General features: G+C 33.5%; 1 protein-coding gene and 1 pseudogene across 12 annotated transcripts in view; one reads left to right on the top strand and one right to left on the bottom strand.

The window, feature by feature from the left end:
* Window positions 1-24,769, bottom strand: part of LOC145303663 (protein still life, isoforms C/SIF type 2-like) — a 1,026,311-nt gene that overhangs the window by 559,403 nt on the left and 442,139 nt on the right. The window lies entirely within an intron of this gene.
* LOC145240522 (U2 spliceosomal RNA) lies at window positions 16,882-17,106 on the top strand (annotated as a pseudogene).

Genomic DNA, 24,769 nt, shown 5'->3' with positions numbered 1-24,769 from the left:
AAAACTATTGCATTAAGAAAGACGGTAAGAATCTTCAAAAGAGCTCTGCTGTAATGTTTGAGATAGCGGGTGAATGTCTGGCATCCATTAGGATGCCACATCTCTAGCTAGAACAAAATGATAAGACTGATATATATATGACATATATTTTATATATATATATATATATACATGACATGTTATCATATATGATGATATATATGTATATGACATATGTCAATATTAGGGCTAGGACAACAGCATATTCTTTTCATTGTTTTGACTCTCGAGTGTGTATCTGTTGATATCTTTTATATAGAGTGATGTGGTTCTCAGTTAATTAACTGTGCCTAACTGTGTCGGATATATACTCGAGAGTCAAAACAACGATAAAAATATTCCATTGTCATAGCCCTAGTCATCATACATATATATATATAGATATATATATATATATATATATATATATATATATATATATAGATATATATATATATATATATATATATATATATATATATATAATTTTTTTTTTAATGGTACAAAACTTGAAAAAAAATTGAATAAGGGGTTAGAGTCAGACGACCGGGTTTCACCCTCACTTTTCCAAGCCGAATAGAGGGTTTTTTTTTGTGTATAGGGAACGACTAAAATAAAATCAAACTATCGGAAAGAAAAAAATGGGGGAACGACTAAAATAAATCACTTGTTATCATAATTATGCAATGGAAAGGAAATGCCTTAGACTAATCATTTTCAGACCCAAAAGACAATCTCTCTGCTTACAAAGAGAAGGTCTCTTTAAACGGACGTGAATAGTCTCCAAGACCTTCAGATGAAATAACGAATGAGCGTGACATAGAATAGAAAATGAGTCACTGCTAAAATTCATTGCACATCGCGAGTTTTTAAGCAAATGGTCCGTTATAGCCGAACCATACGTGTTACTCAAAACGTCCGTTGCTCGGTAGATTCCATTCCTGATTTTTGCTGGATACATGTTGTTGGACGTGACTCTATAACCTAAGGGTCATTCTGCCAACGTAATTGACATTGCAACTACATTTAAATTGATAAATGTCATTATTCATATGATGTTGGGGGGGGGGTGACAGAACATCCTTTCGAGAGTATGGCAACAATGGTTTTGTCGAAAACGCAACACGTACATTAGAGGCAAAATAGCAATGTTCAACAGCTGAGCTAATCTGTTTGGTGAATTGTTCACTTATTGTCCCTAACCAATGTAAACGAATGTAAATTGGACCTTTAGCTGCCATCTTAGCTTTTATTTGAGAAAAATTGTTTATTTTCCTTTTTAAAACGGAGTTAATCACATCAAGAGGGTACCCATTATTGGACAAAGTATTGGTGATCGGTTTTAGTTCTTCATCCAATTTAGATTGTGAACAAATCATAAGGACACGATGTGTTAAGGTCCAAATTAAATCATACTTTCGTTTGTTAGAGCAGAATGAATCCCAACGTGTATACAGCCCTGTAAACGTTGGTTTACGGTAAATTGATGTAAGATGACTTGATGGAGTTTTCGTTATCAATACATCAAGGAAGGCTAAATTAGAATTACTTTTCACCTCATAAGTATACTTCAATACGGGATACATTTTGTTGAGTAAAGTGAAGAATTTGTTTGCCTCTGTTTTATTATTGAATAGGCAAAATGTATCATCTACATATCGAAAGTAGACTAGCGATTTTATGGGTCCGGATAACAATTGTTTTTCATAGAACCCCACAAATATATTCACCATTATTGGTCTATGTAATGAGAACAGATATCTCGTTGCTCAACTCCCTACATTCCAAGTGACAATATGCCTTGCTTGAGAGTGAATGAGAGTAAAGTAATAATATAAATCTAAGTGAACAGTGTTTTAACTTCCATCCCTTATCAGAGATTATCTCCCTTGAGTAAAAACTCTCAAGTATATACACATATGTGCAGCATTAGATCACCAGAGTTAAGTGACGTTAAGCCTGGACACTACTAGATGGGTGACCATTTAAGAATGGTAGGCTTCGTATATCATTTCTCCTGGCTGGAATATGTATGCAGCTGGGAACTGCAAATGAATTTGATATTCCCCAGATACTTCCTTTTTGATGGAAGCCGGATGTCCGTTCAAGCTCTGCCAGGTAAATGAATATATGCACCGTGTAATCATGCACTCATTGTTTTGTCTTTATGTATCGCAGCAGATTTGAAAAGCAGCGGCGAAATTCTTAGAACTTCCTGAACCAAAAAAATGATCCCAATCCCTTCCTTTCACATGATAGGATCATCCACTGAAAGTTATAAATATTTACCTGCTGCAAGTTTCTATCCTTGACCATATCATTTCGCTGCGCCGTTAATCAGGGGAGATAATCCCGTTTGAGCCTAAATTGCCTGAAGTCAAAGTATCTTTTAGGAAACTGAAGAAAGTAGGAATTTATTACTTATCGGGGAAAGAGAGATAAGGTTGGTTGATGTTTGCATTCATAATGCAGAGATAAAAAGCGTCAGAAAATTTGGATCAGAATTTTTTTCCCCGAAAGATGCCTCTTGCTTTCTAAACAGGCAATGAAAAGATTACCTGCAGAATGCATGGAGCAAGGGTTGCATAATTCCTAACCACACTTACCCTGGCACAGCCTAACATTACATAAATTCAGCGGCAAGGAGAAATTCAAAATGACCGGAATCAGTACTGGGATAAAGAGAATGATTTTCTTTTATTAATTTACTACTTTACAAGGCTAAAAGCCACTCAATGATAAAGGTTAACAAAATGGATAGATTGTCAGTTGAGTGATGAAGGATATTACGAGAGGATCAAAAACGATTAATGGAATTAACAAAATTTCATTGCATATGAGGATAGTTTAAACCAAGTATTTGTTTACATTGATTTTGAAGAGGACCGTGTTGTAGTTTGCAGGGAAGCAGTCCCATAGTAATGTGTTCCACAAATGGGAAGTTTTTGTAAAGGAAACATCGCCCATGGAATGTGAGGATTAAAGTGCAACATAAGGGAAGTGAGAGTTTAGGATCCAATTTCTACTCACTTTAATCGTTATTTTCATGGCAAGTGCTCGTCTGAGCTCCAATCTAGGGCCTTTCTTCCCAAACTTTCACAAAAAACACTTGTCTAGTTAGAACCACTATCAATAATTTCCCCCCACTCTTTATCTGTGCCTAATCGTAAATGTGGGTTACACGAACAAAACTTCTTTCTTAGAACTGTCCACCTACTGGAACTCTCTTCCATTTGCCTGCTTTCCAGCTAACTATAACGACTATGGTCGATTTCAAGTCCAACATAAACAAGTTCTTGATCAGCCGTCCCCTTGAATAATACAATTTACTAAATTTCCACTACTAACGATTACTATGATATTGTTTGATCGACTACCATACACTCGTTAACCCTTATCCTCGAGTAGCCTCTGGGCCTTGATAAGTGGTGATTTCTTTGTAAAAAAAAATAAATGTTAGGCATATAAAAGAAGAAAGTAGTTTCTTGCAACTGTGGTAAATATAGAAACAAGTTCTTGCTGTGCATGTCACTTTCTCTCACATGCACATGCATTTTAGCTTTCTTTGTTCTGTTAAAATAAAACTTTTAAAACAAAGCATGCATCAACATGGTTCTCAATCTACTGTAGAAGAACAGCTAGGTTGTGCAATATCAATGACCTAGGTTACAGCAAGAGATGCACAAGTGCGTAATACTTTTGCACCTGCAGCAGCAAGCAGTCTATTGCACTAATTAGAACAATTAAAATAAATGTTTGTTTCTTTTTTTCAAACACAACTCTATCCTAAATCTGAGAAATATTTTTACATTTATTTTATGTGATTAAAATCTATATTAAAAACAAAAAAAGTCTTAAGGAAACCAACGTTGATTTACTCTGTCCTAATAACATAATATGCCAAGAGGGGGGGGGGTGTAGTGCAGCAATTGGTGTCTTGAAAGATTAACAGGGATGCCATGGAAAGGCTTGCTGCGTGTCCTCATGCTGCAAAGGTCGATGTCAAGCTCAACAAGGCATACAGGATGATTACTGGCAACCTGAAATCGACCAACCTACCACCTGTCTTCAGGATGTCTGAAATCCCTCCATCGTAGGTGATAATGAAGGCAGAGCGAAATAAGCAGAGCAACAATGATCGTCATCCCCTATTTGGACACCAAGGGGTCCTGCAGCAACTACCATCCTGCAAAAGCTTTACGACTACCACAGGCCTCAGATGAACAACATTAGCATCCTACTGCCTGCAATGGTGGGATGAATCTAATCAAAGACCAGAATAACGAGGCTCTTCCGGCACTGAAAGAAGATATCCCAGCAGGCTCTGAACTCTCCGGGAAAGAGTAGGTAACACTTAACTGGGTCCGAGCAAAGGTTGCCTAAATACAAAACAAGCTGCACAAGTAGAGCTATGTAGAAGACGCTTGATGTCCCTGTGGCACCGATGTGCAGACTATAGCATATATCAGCACAGACTGTCCCCTAAGCGAGGCATGCCAGGTTTTGGACACTGCCTGACGATGGATCTCGAGATGGAGTGCTGCTGCTGATAATGATGATGCTAATGATGATGAATCTAATGATACATAACTTTGCGTCATTCCTGTTTGCTGTGGATGGCAGAAAAAAAGAAAAAAACAAACGATGTGATTACTATCCCTCATCGTTTAGTCTCTTATCTGCAAATGCTTCCTGAAATTTCTATATGGACAATTGTATGTTTTTCCATTAAGGCTGGAAACACCAAAATGTGCATGCAGGCTTCACTGAAAATGTACGGTTCCAGGGCCTCAGTTATGTCTGTGTAATAAGAATCCTAAGGATAAACTTAGTTCTTATGACTTCCGGGGAAGATAAAAGTGGACAGTATAGGAAGACGTGTTCAGACTAAGAGATTTTGAACGTACATAGAATAGATGATAGTTCTTGGATCAGTAAATGTAAACCTGTTAAGGTTGCAGGTACTGTTCACAGGGGAAGGTCAAGGAAAACATGGAATGAAGTGATAAAAATGGGCTTCAGAGAAAGAGGGATAGATAAAGACCTGGTCAGAGATAGGTCAGTTTGAAAGTCAATTTCTTAAAGCCATCCAACATATGCCAGCATGTAAAATGGGTATAAACCAAATACAATGATGAATGGCTCTGTAATCAGGCAGCGTTGTATTCCAATATATTATTAATACTCATCACATGATCAACAAGAGGCGCCATCTATCATGTCTTTCAATAAAATGCCATCTTAAAAATATTAAAATCTCTTTATAACTATGTACATCATTCTCTTGATTCTGGATGCCAAAGAAAACGCCATGATTATCTCCCCTTTTTTTTTTTCAAGTCTTGTATCTTCAAATAATTCCTGAAGTTTATATATGGATGATTCCAAGGTAATAATTTAAAATTCTCAGATAGAGTAAAGAATTGTAATTTCTTTAAGAAAATATTTGCTTGCATTGACGGATGTGTCTGTCTGTTTATCCGACGTTTTTGGCAAATGACTTTTTCTTCCATCGGAGATCATGAATATCAAAACACAGGATTATTGATTTTTTATGTTTTTCTTTATTTGACCTTGTGATTTTAACGTCTTGGATTGATCAAGAATATTATTCCTTTTTTCTCTACCAAAGATCTATTAGACGTTACCAAAGTCTTGATATAACGAGAATGATAATGTTTCCTCAGAAGGAGGTTGAAAAGGTTTCTGCTTGCATCATTTATCACACTTCGGCAGAGAGCTCTGAGGTCAAACGTGGGTGATTAAAATAAGAAAAGAAAAACCGTGCGGCTACAATATCGAAAGATACATCTACATATAAAGGATGATAGAAAGTAGATCTTCAGTTTACCTTTGTCAGCTTCATAACTATTGCTTCCCTTGTTTTGTCTTTTGATCCTCGTATTCCCTAGAAGATGTTTCTGACAAAGAGGGAAAAATTGCTGCTCTCTGGGTCAGAGTCTATCCATCTAATATGCATCATTGACTAGTTTTTGGCCCTGAAGTGGTATTTTTTTAAATTTTACCTGCTTACACCATGTGGCTTTATGTCTTCTCTGGAGCGATTTCTATAATATATATATATATATATATATATATATATATATATATATATATATATATATATATATATATATATATATGGCGATTAAGCTACACTGAATATTCTGCGTTTCATCCACTATAGGATTCGTCAGGCTTATGCATAAGCCTGACGAATCCTATAGTGGATGAAACGCAGAATATTCAGTGTAGCTTAATCGCCATATATATTTTATAAATTACTAACTAGCTCTACCTACGTATTGAGCACTTTTGAAGTAAATACTTAAAGTTTACGCATAAATCTATACTTTCGTATATTAAATTTATGTGAGTAAATGAAGTAGTTATATATATATATATATATGACTACTTAATTGTATCACATAAATTAATATATGAAAATATAATTTTATGCGTAAATTTTCAGTATTTACTTCAACAGTGCTCAATACATAGGTAGAGCTAGGCAGTAAGTTATAAAAATATATATATATATGGCAATTAAGCTACACAGAATATTCTGCATTTCATTCTCGTGAGAATTCGTCAGGTTTATACAAATTCTCATGAGAATGAAACGTGGAATATTCTGTGTAGCTTAATTGACATATATTTTTATATCTTATAGACTCTTCTGTCGATTTGGACATATAAGCTTCATACAACAACTAAGTTGTTCAAAATCCATGATGATTTGTTTATAATGGTGCAGGCTTTGTGTAGAACCATCCACACTTTTTGGAACTACTATGACACCTAGTGAAATGTGGGTGAAAAAAAAAATCTGTGAAAGGACTAGTTACAATATTGAAAGATAGATATACTGATTTCACGAGTAACTCGTTCGTTTCTTCATGTACACATGATTCGGTAAACCTTGTGAAAGTGGTGCCAGGGTTTTGACATGACTTAATATAACATGCAGAGATTTTTTTTTAGCCTGCACGGAAATCAACCAAACATCTGCTACGAGGACAGATTAAGCTGCTATAAAGAAGGTGGACTCCCTTTACCATACTAGAAAATTACTTATTCTATATCTTTACAAAACCACAGTTCACCCATGCATGGAATATTGTTGCCACATCTGGATTGATCCATCTACTACTAGTCTCTTCCTCTTAGACAGGGTCTAAAAAAGAGTCTCCAATTTAATAGGTCCTGCACTATTGGTTAAGCTCTGACCTCTATCCCATCCTGGTGATGTTGCATCCATGTGTCTGTTTTACAAGTACTTTAATGTAACGTGTTCTAATGAACTCATCACTTGTACCCCCTCAATGCACATATTCCCGACTAAACTGACAAGTAACAAAATCCCACCTCTTTACGTTTAAAGTCCCTATATTCCGGAAAGCCTCCTACTCCAGTTTCATTCTTCAGACTGCTAGACTTAAAATTTCCTCCACGTTTCCTGCTTCCCTGACTACATATAGATGTTTAACGTAATGTGAACAAACATCTAGCTGCTCAGTCTCCCGTTAGACACGATTTCAAATAATAGCCCCTTATCTTCCAAGTGACAATATGCCAGGTGAAAAAGAATAAAAAAAAATAAAAGATTTAACAGACATGTTTCTAAATTCTTTTAGATCGGGATTAATTATGAAAAGTCTTCATTAAAGTTTGTGCCTATTTCCATTCTATGGAGGCCAGGCGCGAACGCAAACCCCACAATTTTATTATACCATCCCTATTTAAGTTAAAACATACTTATCAAAGTATTATTATGTACATCTATATCAAAAACACTTGTAAACTTTTTTTTAAATTTTTTATTTTCATACTTTGTGGACCAGGCGCGTACGCAGACCCCACAATTTTAATGAATCATCATTATGCCAGATCAAACATACCCATTCCTGTGTCTCGATACATCTTCTATCATTATATGTAATCAGTTTTCTATAATAGTCAACCATATAGGAGCCTATCCGTGACCAGACACACGCACAGACGTTCATTCAGCTTTATATTATAGATATATATACTTTGATAATATTATTTGGATTCTTCGGACTATTGACTCAAGAATAGCATTTTAGAAACTACCTAGCAAAAATACCCAGTAAACCAAGCGCAAAAGAGATAAAAACTATTGCACTAAAACGGATGGTAAGAATCTTCAAAAGATCTTGGTCGGAATGTATGAGATAGCAGGTGAGTGTCTGACATCCATTAGGATGCCACATCTCTAGCTAGAACAAAATGATTAGACTAATATATATATGATGAGTCATAGATGACGGAACACGTGTCAGTGGATAATTATATTTTAAAAACAATATATATATATATATATATATATATATATATATATTAAAAAAATGAATAAAAACTTATGCATGCTAATTAAATACATCCTTTGGTTTCAGAATTATGACTTATGATATATATATATTTATAAACTATCTGGCAGCCTGGCGTTGCCTGGTCGTACAATACGCTTAAACATGATATTTTAATTTATGCAGATTACATATGTATTATTATAGAATCAATCCTCTATTGAATATTATATATTACAGGGAATAATTTGCCGTGTGGACTAATTCACAAAAAAAATATTAAAACTAATAATGATAATGTCGTTCATCAAATTCTGTCTGTTTGTTTACAATATCACATCAGCTGATATTTGCGCTTAACAATGAATGCCCTGGAAAAGTCACTTCTGATAAATGTTTAGTTTTAAAATATGCAAACTAAGAAATGATTTGCAGTGATTTTAAATGTTACCTTTTATTTTATCATATATTAAACTCATTAATAAGAAAAAAATTAAAATAAAATGGTGAGATACTTCAACAGGGCTTGAACAGGGGATCATTCGATCTGTAGTTCAATGCTTTACCACTAAGCAATATCTCTAGATTATAATAAATCTGTTGTTTTTTTTTTTTTATTTTTATTTTATTATCTCCATTTACCGGTGTAACATAAAATATTCCCCTGTAAAAAATATTCTTTTTATCGATAAGAGAAAATCTATTTTTAAAATCGGATTTTTTTCTGTACTTATCAGATGAATTTCTGTACAAAACATATATAAGATCATTGCCAGACATAAATTAACTTTGTATGATATTTTCAAAAGATAGGCTCAGCCGTTTCGGAACCTATGAGGAAGGAACGCACACACAAAGTGACTTTTATATAATAGTAGAGATGTATATTAATAAGAATCTTTGCAATCAAGTAAACAAGTTATAGTAATTTTCTCTTCCTTTGGTAAAGTCGTGGTGGGAGTAGATAGCCCTATTATTGATGTAAATCTTTGTAGTCATGGCAAAGCTGGACCTTTTCAACATGGTTGCTGCCGTACTCATCATTTACCAAAATTGTTGATGACAAAGAAAAGAATAAAGGAACATCTTCGGAAATTGCATAGATGACAAAGATTTCAGTCGCCTTGGCCGGCAACGATTCTTGTCTTTGTAATTGTACCACAATCAAGAAGAAAACAAAGACGCTGGAAATTTGTGAGAAATAATAGTGGAAAAAAATTCAAGGCGAATAATGAATAGCATAGAAGTATAAGTGAACAAGAACGGACCGGTTTTTATGATGCGTTCCTTCAATCTGCGCATCTAGCGATAAAAAAAAATGCTTTTTCAAAATGAAGAGTGATACATCTATAGGCTGAACGACTAGGACACAAAGCATGCATGCATGTTAAATTCTTTTATTTTGCATTTATTTGCATCCCCACCAGAATAAAATTCGATACAGGTCGTTCTTAATGGGGGGGGGGGAGAAAACCAGCTCCTGCAAAAAAGGGGCAAAAATGCAAATTGCCTTAGTATAGAAGGATTCCCCTACACTGACTAAGGGCAAATTCACCTTAGTGTAGCATCAGAACAGATACTACAGTTGGCTTTTTTTTAGTTTTCTCTGACTGCAAGAACTTAGACACCAGGGTCAGAAGAAGGATTGAGACGTGTGGAGAAGCACTCTGATCTACAAAAAGTGCTTGGGCCGTCCCGTCAGCGTTCCTCAGTAATGGTGCCTTAGGAAATTAGCAATAAACTAACCACTTCTCAAACAGAGAAGGCAGGCATGAAAGGGTGGACCTCCTAGAACTGCACAGAAGTAAAATCCTACTGCAAAATCAACAGAGACCATATCATTACAGGAATGGTCTAATCTCTGTTGATTTTGGGGTCTGAGAATAAATATCCCTAGCCGGTGGATACTACACTTGAATCTGAGCCTGAAGGCCAAAGACCTTTTCAAACTTAAATGTGAAGATCCGAGTTAAATGCTATTATTTTAAACTTAAATGCGAAAAAATAAATTAAATGCTATTATTTCAAACTTAAATATGAAGAAATAAATTAAATGCTATTATTTCAAACTTCTATAACAGTTACAGCTATCATTACTAATCTACCTGTTCAACCCAATTAACTCATATCTTTGAATGGCTTTTGGCTTTGATAAGTCGTTACTCGTTTGTAAAAAAGAATGTCTCCATGAGCATGACCCCTAATTCACAATGGCCCCCTTTATGTCTCAGTGGCAATGTGTCTTGTTTAGGAGTTTTTGTTTCCCTCCCCACCATGGCAATGTGACACAAGGGTCGAATAGTAGAATAAAAAAATCAACACCCCTGAGAAGGCGCACTCTAACCCACAAAATAATGCCTGTGCAGTCCCATCATGTGATTAGTAATAAACTAACTCCTTTTCAAAGAGAGAAGGAAAAGAATGGGAAAGTGAATCACCTAGAACTGCGCAGGATCAGCAACATACCCCTAATGAACAGGAAAAAGTATATTTCAGAAATGGCAGAAACTCTGTTAATTTTGGTGCTGAGGAGTGGGGTGAGGGATGCCACGGCTGGGGTTTTGTGACCCGGAACTAGGGATGTGCTTTGTTTTGGGTGAATAAGAGAAAAAGCAATTTTTTTTTCAAATGGGGTATTATTCATCTAACACAAACTTAATTTTAAATCGACTGGCTCGTCAAATGGACGAAGCTTTTCATATACTTACTTGGACACATCTTCAAACGTTTCATGAAAGACAGACAATGAACTCGTAAATTATCTCTTCCTAATGAACTTTAAGGCAATTTCTTTGGTTTTGCAGGAGAGAATATATTCTGATTGCATAGAAATATTAAATAGTAAAAGTGTTCTCACTGTTTTTGTATGCTTTTATCCGTAAATATTATTTTAGGTAGAAAACAAAGTACATCATATGACGTCTATATCTATCTGTATACAAACACTAAAAAGGATTTTGCTGTCTTTTTGGTCCTCACGCACATATGAAGACATTAGTAAACCCAGTTGCTCCTATAATCATTCCAGTAACTATAGGAGCAACTGGACTAATGAAAATGGATTTCAAAAACCACCTGGCAAACATACCCGGTTAACCAAGTGCAAAAGAGAGTCAAACAATTTCACTTATAGGGACGATTAGAATCTTTAAGAGATCTCTCGAATGGAATATTTGAATTAGCAGGTGAATGTTTGGCATCTGGTAGGATGCCCCATCTTCAGCATGAACAAGTTAATAAATTCATATTCTACATTTTTTTTAAATTGACATAAGCAATACTGAAGCAATCTAAGTTGGATTAAATCTGGCTAAAGGTAATAAGACAGTCATTAGTAGAAAGGGGAAGAAAAAAAAAAGAGACCTCTCGGTTGGAATATCTGAATTAGTAGGTGAATGCTTATATAAGAGTAGATGAATATATGGTATCCGGTAGGATGTCTCGCCCCCAGCTTGAATAAACTGATGAGAAAATTGAAAAAAAAAAAAAAAAAGGATGACGCCAGACCATTAAAATAGAGCTAAAAAATGAGGTCGCTAGTACTCCTTCATGCAAATAACTCATCAAGTGAGCCCTCTCTTAAGTTTTTATGTATCATTTTCACGCTTTCTCAATGTATCTTAATCCCCACGCTGTTCTTATTCTAATACTATAAATAACTCTCACTTCTACCCCCCCCTCTCTCTCTCTCTCTCTCATTTTTGTTAGCTTCTTTCCAGGAGTCTAGACACAGGGTTAAATGTAGGTTTGAAAGTGTTTCTGTAGAATGAAGCGGAATCAGACTAGTTCACTCTACAGAAACACTTTCATGAAACCCACACTTGACCTTGTGACCCTGATAAAGAACCAAATAGAATAAAATAAAGAGAGAGACCGAGAAGCGAGAGTGACAGATAGTATTAAAATAAGTGGGAGAGGGTGGAAATTATAGAAAACTTAATACTCTCTTTATTAACAGTAAAAGGTGACGAAGACAGAAAAAAATATAGTTTATTATACTTAGGAGGAAATAGCATCACCACAAGTAATACTAGCTACTGTAGAGAAAAAGAGAAAGGGGTGGGGGAGAATATATTGAGCAGAAAAAGAATAATTTCGTTTTGACCGTTTATCCTCCCTACTTCCGCTTTCACACAGAAGGGACATTGTGCGTCTGTCTCCGCTAGTCCCCCCTCATAAAATGTTTGCAACAAATACTCGCCTAGCTGAAACAACTGCTAACAACTTTTCTCACTCTCTATATGTGTTCAAAACGAAAATTCCATGGGCAAAGTTTCTTTCCTAGAACATGTGTTTGCTTTCCGGCTGAGCATAATATGGTTGTCTTCAAGTCTAATGCGAATAAATTCATATTAAGTCGTCTATTTAGATAATCTAACTTTACCTAAGTTCCGTCGTGACTGATCTTGTTTTTTCGTCATCTACGTAACACTTAATCCAGGTTTGTTTTACAATTCACAGAGGTACGAAAATGTAGTAAAAAAATCAAATGTATAACAAATAAATATCAAATGCAAGATAAGTTACTCTTCTACCTATCTGAAAAAGCTTTTAGTGGTTTTCTCACTTTAAAATGTTTATTCGGTTTGAAAAAAAAAACATATAGTGTTGAGCGTTAGGTGAGAACCTGAAAAATGGCCATGAATTGACGCCTAAATATTTCAAGTCTTGATAATGACTAAAAAAATTTATATGAAATACTGTTAGAAATACAACCAATATATGTTACCGTGACATATATTGATTGGGTTCCTGAAAATAAATTTTTCCAGATAGGTAGAAGAGTAACTTATCTTGCCTTTGATGACATTTATTTGTTATACATTTGCTTTTTTTATCACTTTTTCCATACCTCGGTGGATTGTAAAACAAACCCCTCAACCCTTATCCTTGAGTGGCCTCCGGGCTTTGAAAATGATTGATCCTCCATGCAATGTGTTTTTTTTAATGACTTTGCTAATTCACTTTTCCCCTGATTCAAATAATCTGACCTAAGCTCAACGGGCGACTCGATGGGTCACATCTACTCAAGTAACTTTCTGAAATTATTTGATCACTTCCTGGTCGAAATGTCGAACTCGCATTTCCTGTGCATTCCAATACATAAGATTCATTTTTTTTTCATTCTTACACATGTTTCGTTTTTGTTGTTTTTATTTCCCTTTCTCATTTTGTATTGCGCTCATGTGTGTTCACATCATTCCTTTTTTTTTTTTTTTTTTTTTTTACATTTTGACATTTCCCTCTTGTTAAGAGTTTCTCCATTCAATATATCTGCCTTCTTGTCGTAACACTGCATCCAATTCAATGTATCCAATATTCATTTACAAATCGACTCTCTACATTTATTAAAAGCTTTTCACTATATATACACACATATATATATATATGTATAGTTTCCACTATATATATATATATATATATATATATATATATATATATATATAGTGAAAACTATATATATATATATATTGTATATTGTATATACATAGATAGTGAAAACTATATATATGTAATTGTATATATATGTATGTAATTGAAATACGTAAGTTTACGTTTAAAAGCCAATATAACGAAGATTTTTTTTAAATAAACATTTATTTGTTTAAAATCAAACATTTCAACGATCATAACGTCTTCTTCAGAATTATCATAATAATAAAAAAAAACATAAACTGGTCATGACCACGAAGAAAACGTTTAGGCGTTCATCAATGCAATATGGCTGTTCCTGCGCTACGAAACAGGTGCTGTCAAAAATTAAACATTTTAACATGCTGAAAGAAATAAACGGCCAGATGAATAACATCTTGGAATTTTGAATATAGACTTTTTGTCATATATATATACAGTGTAACCCCGATATCAGAGACCCGAATATAAGAAAGATTTTATCTAGTCCCAAATCAGAGCCTGTGGTAATCTACAGTGTAACTCGGATATAAGTGTAACTCGGATATAAGAGAGGCGTAGAGACCGGCACAGAAGTCTCTTATATCCGGGTTATATTATATATACACACACACACACACACACACACACACACATATATATATATATATATATATATATATTAGTGATGAGACGATTCTAATATTTTTCCCGATTCCGATACAATTACCGATTCCGATTCTTTATAAATCTCTAAATATTTAACTATATAGTTGAATTTGTTTTTTATCTGATTACCGTAAAAACACACATGTTAAATGTGCAAATGTTTTCCTAAACGTAAAAGTATACTTGTGGAGGGCGATCTATCGATTTTAACTTCACTGGTTGTTTTAAATCAATTAATATTTATTTCATCATTATTACCAGCAATGGAAGATTTAGCAAAAAAATAAATAACAAATAAAAAAGACAATTAAAAGAATCGTTTTGGCAACGGAAAATCATTACAAATTTTTCCGATTCCGATACCTTCAAATATTCCGATTTTTCTGATGCCCGATTTCGATTAATCGTCCCAACTCTTTATATATAATGCACTAATGTTTCCCGAAAGGATGAAACACTATAGTGTCTGTAGTTATTAAAAAAAAAAAATTATTCTAGTGTGTATATATATCTATAATATAAAGCTGAATGAACGTCTGTGTGTGTGTCTGGTCACGGATAGGCTCCTATATGGTTGACTATTATAGAAAACTGATTACATATAATGATAGAAGATGTATCGAGACACAGGAATGGGTATGTTTGATCTGGCATAATGATGATTCATTAAAATTGTGGGGTCTGCGTACGCGCCTGGTCCACAAAGTATGAAAATAAAAATTTTTTTAAAAAGTTTACAAGTGTTTTTGATATAGATGTACATAATAATACTTTGATAAGTATGTTTTAACTTAAATAGGGATGGTATAATAAAATTGTGGGGTTTGCGTTCGCGCCTGGCCTCCATAGAATGGAAATAGGCACAAACTTTAATGAAGACTTTTCATATCTATCTGCGTAAGTATACTTTGATAATTATGTTTCAGTTTGAAGAAATATGGTATAGTAAAATTATGGGGGTGTTCGTTCGCGCCTGACCTCCATAGAATGGAAATATGTCACAAAGTTTAACAAGGTTTTTTAATCTCGATCCACAGAATATTGTGATAAGTGTTTCAGTGTGAACAGGTATGGTATAATAAATTATTGGGTTTATCTATTTTATTTTTACTTTCATCATATTTTGCTTTGGTTTTGATACCCCCAAATTCGAAGCTATGTCTTTACAACCCTTCCTTTTCATAACCTATCATACTTTCATAAATCAGAGTCCATTTTCTGTAGGCTATTTTTGAACCCAGTCAACGACGGGTACTTTTGCTAGTATATATAAGTATGTATAGTTGTATACACGCATATTTTGTGCGTGTATAATATATATATATATATATATATATATATATATATATATACATGTATGTGTGTATAGTTGCATATACGCATCTTTTGTGCGTGTATATATATATATATATATATATATATATATATATATATATATATATATATATATATGATGAAAATAATGGAAATAGTATTCCACCAAAATAGAGAAATAAAATACGGTTTGTTCCTTTTTATTTCTTTCTCTCTCTCTCTCTCTCTCTCTCTATATATATATATATATATATATATATATATATATATATATATATATATATATATATATATATATATATATACAGGGTGACCCAAAAAAGCAAAATCTTAATGGACGCCATCTAGAACATATGTTGTAGAACGGGAGAAAAAAGGCCAAAGGTCCTAGTGTTTTGATGTAATGTTTTGAATATAATAAACTAGTTATGACCAAAGTTTCATTTCATTCGGACAAAACACCAAGAAACGGGGCCCTAATTAGAATGGGGCCATTTTTTTAGGGTCACCCTATATTATACACGCACAAAAGATGCGTGTATGAACACACATACTTTCCAAAAAGGATCGTTTGTTTTTTCACCCATTTTCATATTCGTCTGTCTTATCGTGTTAACGTAAATATTTAAAGGCTTTTTTCTATCTTTAATGCGGATGTGTTTGCTTCGCTAAAATAAAATAGAAATAATAAATAATGAAAAAAAGGAATCCAAACAGTTTGACTGATCACATTGCCAAATCTAAGAGGCACCTAAGATTGAACCCCCTCATCTCCGACCACCCACCCCACCTGCCGACCCAATCTATTAGAGAAAACAACATCCTTACAACTTCACTAGAACGTTCTCCATTTATCAAGGTTAGAATAGAAAAGAGGCGAAAGACGAATGGGAAACACCGACAAGTCATCTTTATCTGTTGATTACAACAACAATAACAAAAACGACACTGAATACAAAATAAATAAATAAATAAAAACCAATAAGACACGAATGGAGTTTCGTAAGATATGCCTGGTTGTTCTGGAAGAGTAGCGACGGAAATGTTACTAAAAATGGGATGCAACAGCAGAACAGCACTATAATAGTGGATTTCGGAAAACGAAAAAAATCGATTTAAAAAAATCAAAAACAATGGTATCTTATTGACTTTTTGTGCCAATTCTTGGCCTTTTGGTCAAGATCAAAGTGTAGTATCTGTTCTTCGGATGCTGCACTTCCATTTCTTGTTCTCTTTCGGTGGAGGAGAAATCCTTCACGACTGAGACAATTTTTATTTTTGTACCTTTTCTCCACGTTAAAAAACGACCCTGGTGTCTAACTCTGTCCCGTGGGGAGGCATAGTAAATAGGTACACTAAAAGCAATGATACCTAATTAATTTACATGTCAGAAGTATTTAAATATTATCGCATTATTATAAAAACATACACACACAAGCTTTCGATTTTTATCGTAAAAAAAATCCCTTTCCATATTTCTTTTGAAACACGTGACATAATAACAAGGGAAATAACTCAGATACGCTAAAAACAAGAAGTAACTCTTATTTATGATTGTTAACGCATAATGTATTAAAAAACTGGCAATAGTTACACGCTATTTACTTCCCCTTGCAATTACCCAGTATTTTTTTTTTTAGCCAAACATTTTATTTTCGCTAATTTTCGTCTAAAAATTTTTTTTCCTACCTAATCGTTTTTCGTAATTTTTGGATATATTCATATTGTAATATTACAATTAGATAGAGATTAATAGTTTGCCATGAAATTCAATATTCAAAATTTCGTATTTTCACTATTATAGTGTAGTTAGTTGTACCAAAAATTGAAACATGACAAACTAATAAAAAATATTTCAAACCGAAGGATGCCAGATCAACGAAAATGTTATTTCAAAATGAATCACAACAAACCGAAGAAATGCTGCTTCAAATATAAGCACGACAGACTAAGGTAAATGCTATTTCCAACTTAAGCATGACAAACCCATAAAAATGCTGTTTAAATGTTTAGGATGACAGACGTATCGTTAGCAAACTGAAGTGGGCCAAACTAGCCGCCAGTACAAATAGACAGAGCCTCTCAGCAAGGTGTTTAGGCGTACCTAGAATAAGATACGCCCATTCAATCTATGCTCTTAGCAATTAAAATGATATTTCAAACTTAAGCATGACAAAAAATTATCTTATTTTAAACTTCTACAGACTTTCTTGTAGACATAGAAAGCAAGAATGGTAATCTATTAATATGCAAGACAAGGGAGGTAGCTTGGCTGGAGCTGCTAGAAGCAGCTTATCCTGCCTCGACAGAGTTCAAAACAGACTTCGTAGCTTAGTGGGGGATGCCTTTTTCTCTTCCCTGCAACCTCTTTCCCACAGAAGAGGTTGCGAGCCTGTCTCTGCTTTATCGTTATTTCCATGGCAGGTGCTCGTCTGAGCTTCAATCTATGCCCCCCCCTCACCAAACTTTCACGAAAACACTCGTCTAGCCAGAGCCACTACCAATAGTTTCCCACACTCTTTATCTGTGCCTAAACCTAAATATAGATTCCATGAGCAGAGCTTCTTTCTTAGAACTGCACGCATGTGGAACTCTCTTTCGTTGGCCTGCTTCCCAGCTGACTACAGTCTGTCTTCAAGTCCAATGTAAACAAGTTCTTGATGAACCGTCCCCCTATGTAATTCAACTTACAAAAATCCCACTATCTATGTTAAAAACGCTATAAACACATTGACTATTGTATACCCATTAACCCTTATCGTCGAGTGGCCTCCGGGTCTTGATAAGTGAGGGATCCTGTGTTGAAAAAGGAAGGGTGTAATCTAGTAATATGCAAGAAAAGGGAGGTAATCTTTTAATACACTTTTATAACCTTCAGACAGCCTCTTATAGAGATGGTTGGTCGTATCTAAATAAAATGCGTCCATTCGATCTGTGCATTAAACTATAAAAATGTTGTGTCTGTACAGAATTTCTAACAGGACCCTCCATCTAACGGATGGTGTTAGCATACTCTGATTCCATCAGTCATGACTGAGTAGAAGTCTTAATTTGCAGTTGTATTCTTAGTTATCACCTGCACTGAGATTTAAACCTTCAACCTCCAGAAAAATGTCACTTAAAACTGAATTTTACTTAGTACTTTATCTGTCACACCACAGGTTCTTGAAGAAGATTCGGAGGTTACACCAGCCGAAACGTTGTGAGAATAACCTTCGAGGTCTAATATAATCCAAACAATAGAAATTTTCAATCCTTATCTAAAAAATTCAGAAACATAATATAAAAATGCTAGTTACAACTTAAGCGTGACAAATCATCGAAAATGTCATTTGAAAATGAAGCATGACGAATGAACGAAATTGTTTTTCACATTGAAGCCTGACTAAGCAATCCAAACGCATTGAAAAACTATATTTTTAGATATGTTTTCGTATGAGATTCTATTATTATTATTATTATTATTATTATTATTATTATTATTATTATTATTATACGTTTTGATCCAAAATGTTCAAAATTTATAAACTGTTGACTTAAAATGAATGTTTTATGCCAAATTGATGGTTGAATATAGTTAAATTTGTGTTCATTTTTACAGTAAATACTAATCCCTATTGATTCTTAACTGTGCATCAAACGGACACCATAATACCTAGTTTGCTGCACCTTATCCTAACAAAGGTCCATAAAAATTTCCAGACCGGCCAAGTAGTTTCTGAGAAAGCTTCTAGAATAAATGTTGTATTGTGGTTACTAATCCCTAGTGTTCCTAACTGTGCATCGAACAGATATCATAAAACTCAGTTCACTGGACTTTATAACAAAGGTCTACACAAAATCTCAACCAGATCGGCTCCGTAGTTTCTGAGAAAAAGTGAAACGGACAGACACACAGACTAAAAGAAATATAACATAGATTACTATTGCTACTACTTCTTTTCAGTAATTGTTTCGTTCCTTTCGAAGGGAAATCATCTGATGCACATTTTTAGATAAAGGCTTTTTGTATATTCCGGATAAGTATTAGGTTCTTTGCGAAGCAACGTCTAATTTTCCGGAAGAGAATAACTTTCTCCTGCCACTAAGAATTCAAAATAAAGTCTATATTCGAAGAATCCAATCCGACAGTAATAGCCATGGTAAGAAGCCATCTTTTCAAAGGGATTTTTAGCCGTGATTCATTGTTTAAAGAATTCGGGATTTTTCATGACTAGAATTTTCGATGATGCTGAAATTTTTATTTTTATTTTTATTTTTATTTTTTATGCTATAAAATGTTTTCCAACGAAAAATGTAGAAGAAAAAAAACAAAAAAAAAACGTTTGCAATGATTTGAATAAATGAAACTGTAAAGATACTGAATTGTGTTAAAAAGAATCGGTGGTGAAAATAAGGGTTGAGGAGTTTGTCGGTTAAGTGATGATTGACGTCAGTGATGGAATGGGAAAAATATTACGTTCTAGCGGGAGAAAAGAAAGAATCGTTCCAGCCAAGGCATGAAGCCACTTGATAATAAGGAGATAAAAATAAAAAAAAAATTTTTTTCAAAGTCAAAAACTAACCAATGATAAATGTTAGAAGGATAGATTCCAACCCAGAAAACAATAATTCTTTCCCCTTTGTCAGAAACATCACTTGTGGAATGTGAAGAGTTTGAAAATTAATTTCTTTAAGCCATCCAACACATGCCAAAACGTTATGATATTTAATAGTAAAATCTATGCGAATACAAAGATGAAAAGGTTTATCGAATGTCATCTTTTATTCAAATAGTTTTTACTATCATGTTTCTTTTAATTAATCCCCCTTTCCTTCCTCCACTTTTTTATGTATTAATTGACCCCCGCCCACCACCACCCGACTCGACATGAGTCCATTCATTTCCTTTAAGGCATTAATAAAATTTTGTATCACAAAAAATCTGTGGAGAGTTGTATGTTTTGGGTTCGATTCTAGTTGATAGCTCCCAAATCATATATATACATACATATGTAATTTAGTTTTGATCTTACTACTATATATAAAGTTCAATATAATACTCGATAGAGAATTGTCTCTATCATAATAAATATGTAATCTGCATGAATTAAAATATCATATTTAAGCGTATCTTAAGGCCAGGCAACGCCGAGCGGCCGGCTAGTTTGATGATGAATGCCTCTATGATCAGGTAGCGTTGTATTCCAATACAGTATTAATACTCACTAGCAGGACCTGTGGAAATTCCACAGGGGACTCGTTCATATGTAATATATTGATGTTAGCATTCTGTAGATGTTCAGCGTTAATGGAGAAGCTCTGATATTATTGTAGCTTTTTTGTTAAAACTGCAAAAGTATTTATCTAAGCTAGCACGAACGCCCGGCAAAGCCTGGTTGTAAAGTACGTTTAAATATGATATTTTAATTCTTGCAGATTTCGTATATATTATTATCGAGTTCTATCGATTTTTAAATATATATATATATATATATATATATATATATTTCTAAATATATATATATATATATATATATATATATATATATATATATATATATATATATATATATATATATATATGACTTGGGTGCATTAGCTTGAATAGAAACCGAAATAAAAACTTATGAATATATATATATATATATATATATATATATATATATATATATATATATATATATTTAATTCGAGTTCCTTCAGCCATAATCGAAACCAAAACCAAAACTTATGAAGATTTCTTCATAAAATTATTTATAAAAAAAAATAGATGACTTAAGTGCCATCAGCTATAATCGAAACCGAAACCAAAACTTATGAAGAATTCTTGGTAAAATTATTTATGATGAATGTACATAACAATTAAGTTACTCGAATATAAGCGTGACACAGAAAATAACACACGCTAGCATATTAATATATAGATAAGATAATTAACAAATAAACAAATGTCTTTCAATAAAATGCCATCTTAAAAATATTAAAATCTCTTTATAACTATGTACATCATTTCCTTGATTCTGGACGCCAAAGAAAACGCCATGATTATCCCTCTTTTTTTTTTCAAGTCTTGTATTTTCAAATAATTCCTGAAGTTTATATATGGATGATTCCAAAGTAATAATTTAAAATTCTCAGATAGCATAAAGAATTGTAATTTCTTTAAGAAAATATTTGCTTCCATTGACGGATGTGTCTGTCTGTTTATCCGACGTTTTTGGCAAATGACTTTTTCTTCCATCGGAGATCATGAATATCAAAACACAGGATTATTGATTTTTTATGTTTTTCTTTATTTGACCTTGTGATTTTAACGTCTTGGATTGATCAAGAATATTATTCCTTTTTTCTCTACCAAAGATCTATTAGACGTTATCAAAGTCTTGATATAACGAGAATGATAATGTTTCCTCAGAAGGAGGTTGAAATGGTTTATGCTTGCATCGTTTATCACACTTCGGCAGAGAGTTCAGAAGTCAAATGTGGGTCATTAGAATAAGAAAAGAAAAACCGTGCGGCTACAATATCGAAAGATACATCTACATATAAAGGATAATAGAAAGTAGATCTTCAATTTACTTCTGCTTCCCTCATTTTGTCTTTTGATCCTCACATTCCATGGGTAATGTTTATGACAAAGAGGGAAAATTGCTGCTTTCTGGGTTAGCATCTATATAATATGTATCATTGGCTACCTTTGATCCTGAAGTGAAATTTTTGTCGTTTAATTCCTCACACCAAGTGGTTTCATGTCTTGTCTGGAGCGATTTCTCTTTCTCTCTCTCTCTCTCTCTCTCTCTCTCTCTATATATATATATATATATATATATATATATATATATATATATATATATAGAGAGAGAGATATATATATATATATATATATATATATATATATATATATATATATATAGAGAGAGAGAGAGAGAGAGAGAGAGAGAGGGGGGAGAGAAGGAGGAAGAGAGAGAGATTCACCCATCGATTTCAACATAAGCTTCATACAACAACTAAAATTTGTCCAAAATCCACACAGATATTTTAACTCCTTACATTAAGTACCTTCACACTTTCTCTGGGTCAATTTCTAATAAACACATATATATATATATATGTTAAAGTGATCAAACAACATCTACAATACAGCTTTAAAAATAGTGAATACTATGGAAATCAAATATAAACAACAAAACACATATAGTTGTAATAAAACTAAAATAGACGAAAAAGAAATATAATTTGGTATACACCACCCGATAACCAAATGTTAAAAACCAAACTCAGCAAAAAATCTTTAACCTCGTCGAAAAATACTTCCCCCGTAACAAACCCTCACACAAAATTTTTAACAAAAACATAAAACTGCACTATAGTTGCTACGAAAACCTAGAGATGATAATTAAAGCACACAATACTAATAACATAACAACAACAAAAATTATAGGAAGAATATAAATAGAAACAATACTGACGCAAATCCTAACAAAATTGAAAACACTGTTAATGAACAATAAAAATTGTAACTGTAAAAATCAGAAATATGCCCACTACAAAATAAATGTCTAACCAAAAGCATTGTTCACCAAGTTATAATCATGGGCGGGTATATGATGAGATTAAAAAATTAAAACTTGTGATTTCTGCTGCTGACGTACGTCTATGACAGGAGTTGCTTTCTTAAGAGTTCTACACCGTCAATATCTGCAACAGAGAGATGAAGCTTTCAGGTCATGAAGTTCAGTCATCATAACACCGCAATTTGCAATCCCGTCTGATTCATTCAGGCAGAATAAAAAATAGAAAGCATTACTTTCAGAGGGTCTCTTATGTGTGTGTGTGTGTGTGTGTGTGTGTGTGTGTGTGTGTGTGTGTGTGTGTGTGTGTGTGTACTAACAAGAAGATCCATTGTTGCTCGGGATTGAATGATGATTAATGAATATTTCACACTTACATATTTTTATTGCCATCGAAATCGATGAAATCGCCCATTTTCCGATTAAATCGATTGATTGCCTGCTCTAAAATTCTTTTATTTTTTAAATTACATGTAGTGGTATAAAGATGCTGGAAGTGCTCCCCGTTGACATCTATGCATTTCTGGTCACGTTTAACAATGTTTGCAGATATTGCCTGTAGATCTTCTCTGGTGATTCCCCTGATAGCATTGGTTATGTTCTCCTTTAGTTGGTCTAGATTGTGAGGATTATTTGCATAAACGTTTTGTTTTAAAATCCCCCAAAGACAAAAATCACATGATGACAAGTCCAAGGAACATGATGACCATAACCCTTTGCTTATTGTTCTCTCTTCCATAAACATGTCATAAACTCATGTCAGTGATCTGTGAGATGTGTGGCATGTAACGCCATCTTATTGCAAAAGGAATTGCATTTTGTCTTGTGGTGTCAGTTGGTCGCTAAGAGAAAGATTAGAGAGATCGGATTACTTTTAAGTGGGCCGCTTAAATTGAAAAAAAAAATTAATCAGAGGAAGATTAGAAAGCTCGAGCTATTTTGAAGTGTGCCACCCTGTATATAAGTGATGGGACGATTTCTATATTTTTCCAGATTTCAATACAATTACCAATTCTGTACTAAATTCCTGATTCCAACTCTATCTTTATCAATCTTTAGATATTTAAGTAAAAATTGTTATTTTTCCTGATTACCATAAATCACGTGTTAAATATGCATACACTTTCTCAAACATAAAATCACACTTGAGCGTGTGTGTGTGTGTGTGTGTGTGGTGATCTATAGATTTTAGTTTTACTGGTAGTTTAAAATCAACTAATATTTATTATTATATCATTACTACCACCAATGGAAGATAATTAAAGGAATCGTTTTTGGCATTTTGAAAAATACGTACAACTTTTTCCAATTCCGATACACCCCAAAAGTTCAGATCTTTCTGATTCCCGATCCTGCTTAATCATCCCAACACTAATATATATATATATATATATATATATATATATATATATATATATCTGTAGAAATATATTTCTTATAATATATATCAATCCTTATTCAAGAAGCTCAATGTAATTACAGAGCAATATA

The sequence above is a fragment of the Euprymna scolopes genome, chromosome 19, assembly GCF_053919585.1.
Source record: "Euprymna scolopes isolate OS-2025 chromosome 19, ASM5391958v1, whole genome shotgun sequence".
NCBI classification, from domain to species: Eukaryota; Metazoa; Mollusca; class Cephalopoda; order Sepiida; family Sepiolidae; genus Euprymna; species Euprymna scolopes.
This window is presented reverse-complemented; position numbering and strand designations above follow the sequence as displayed.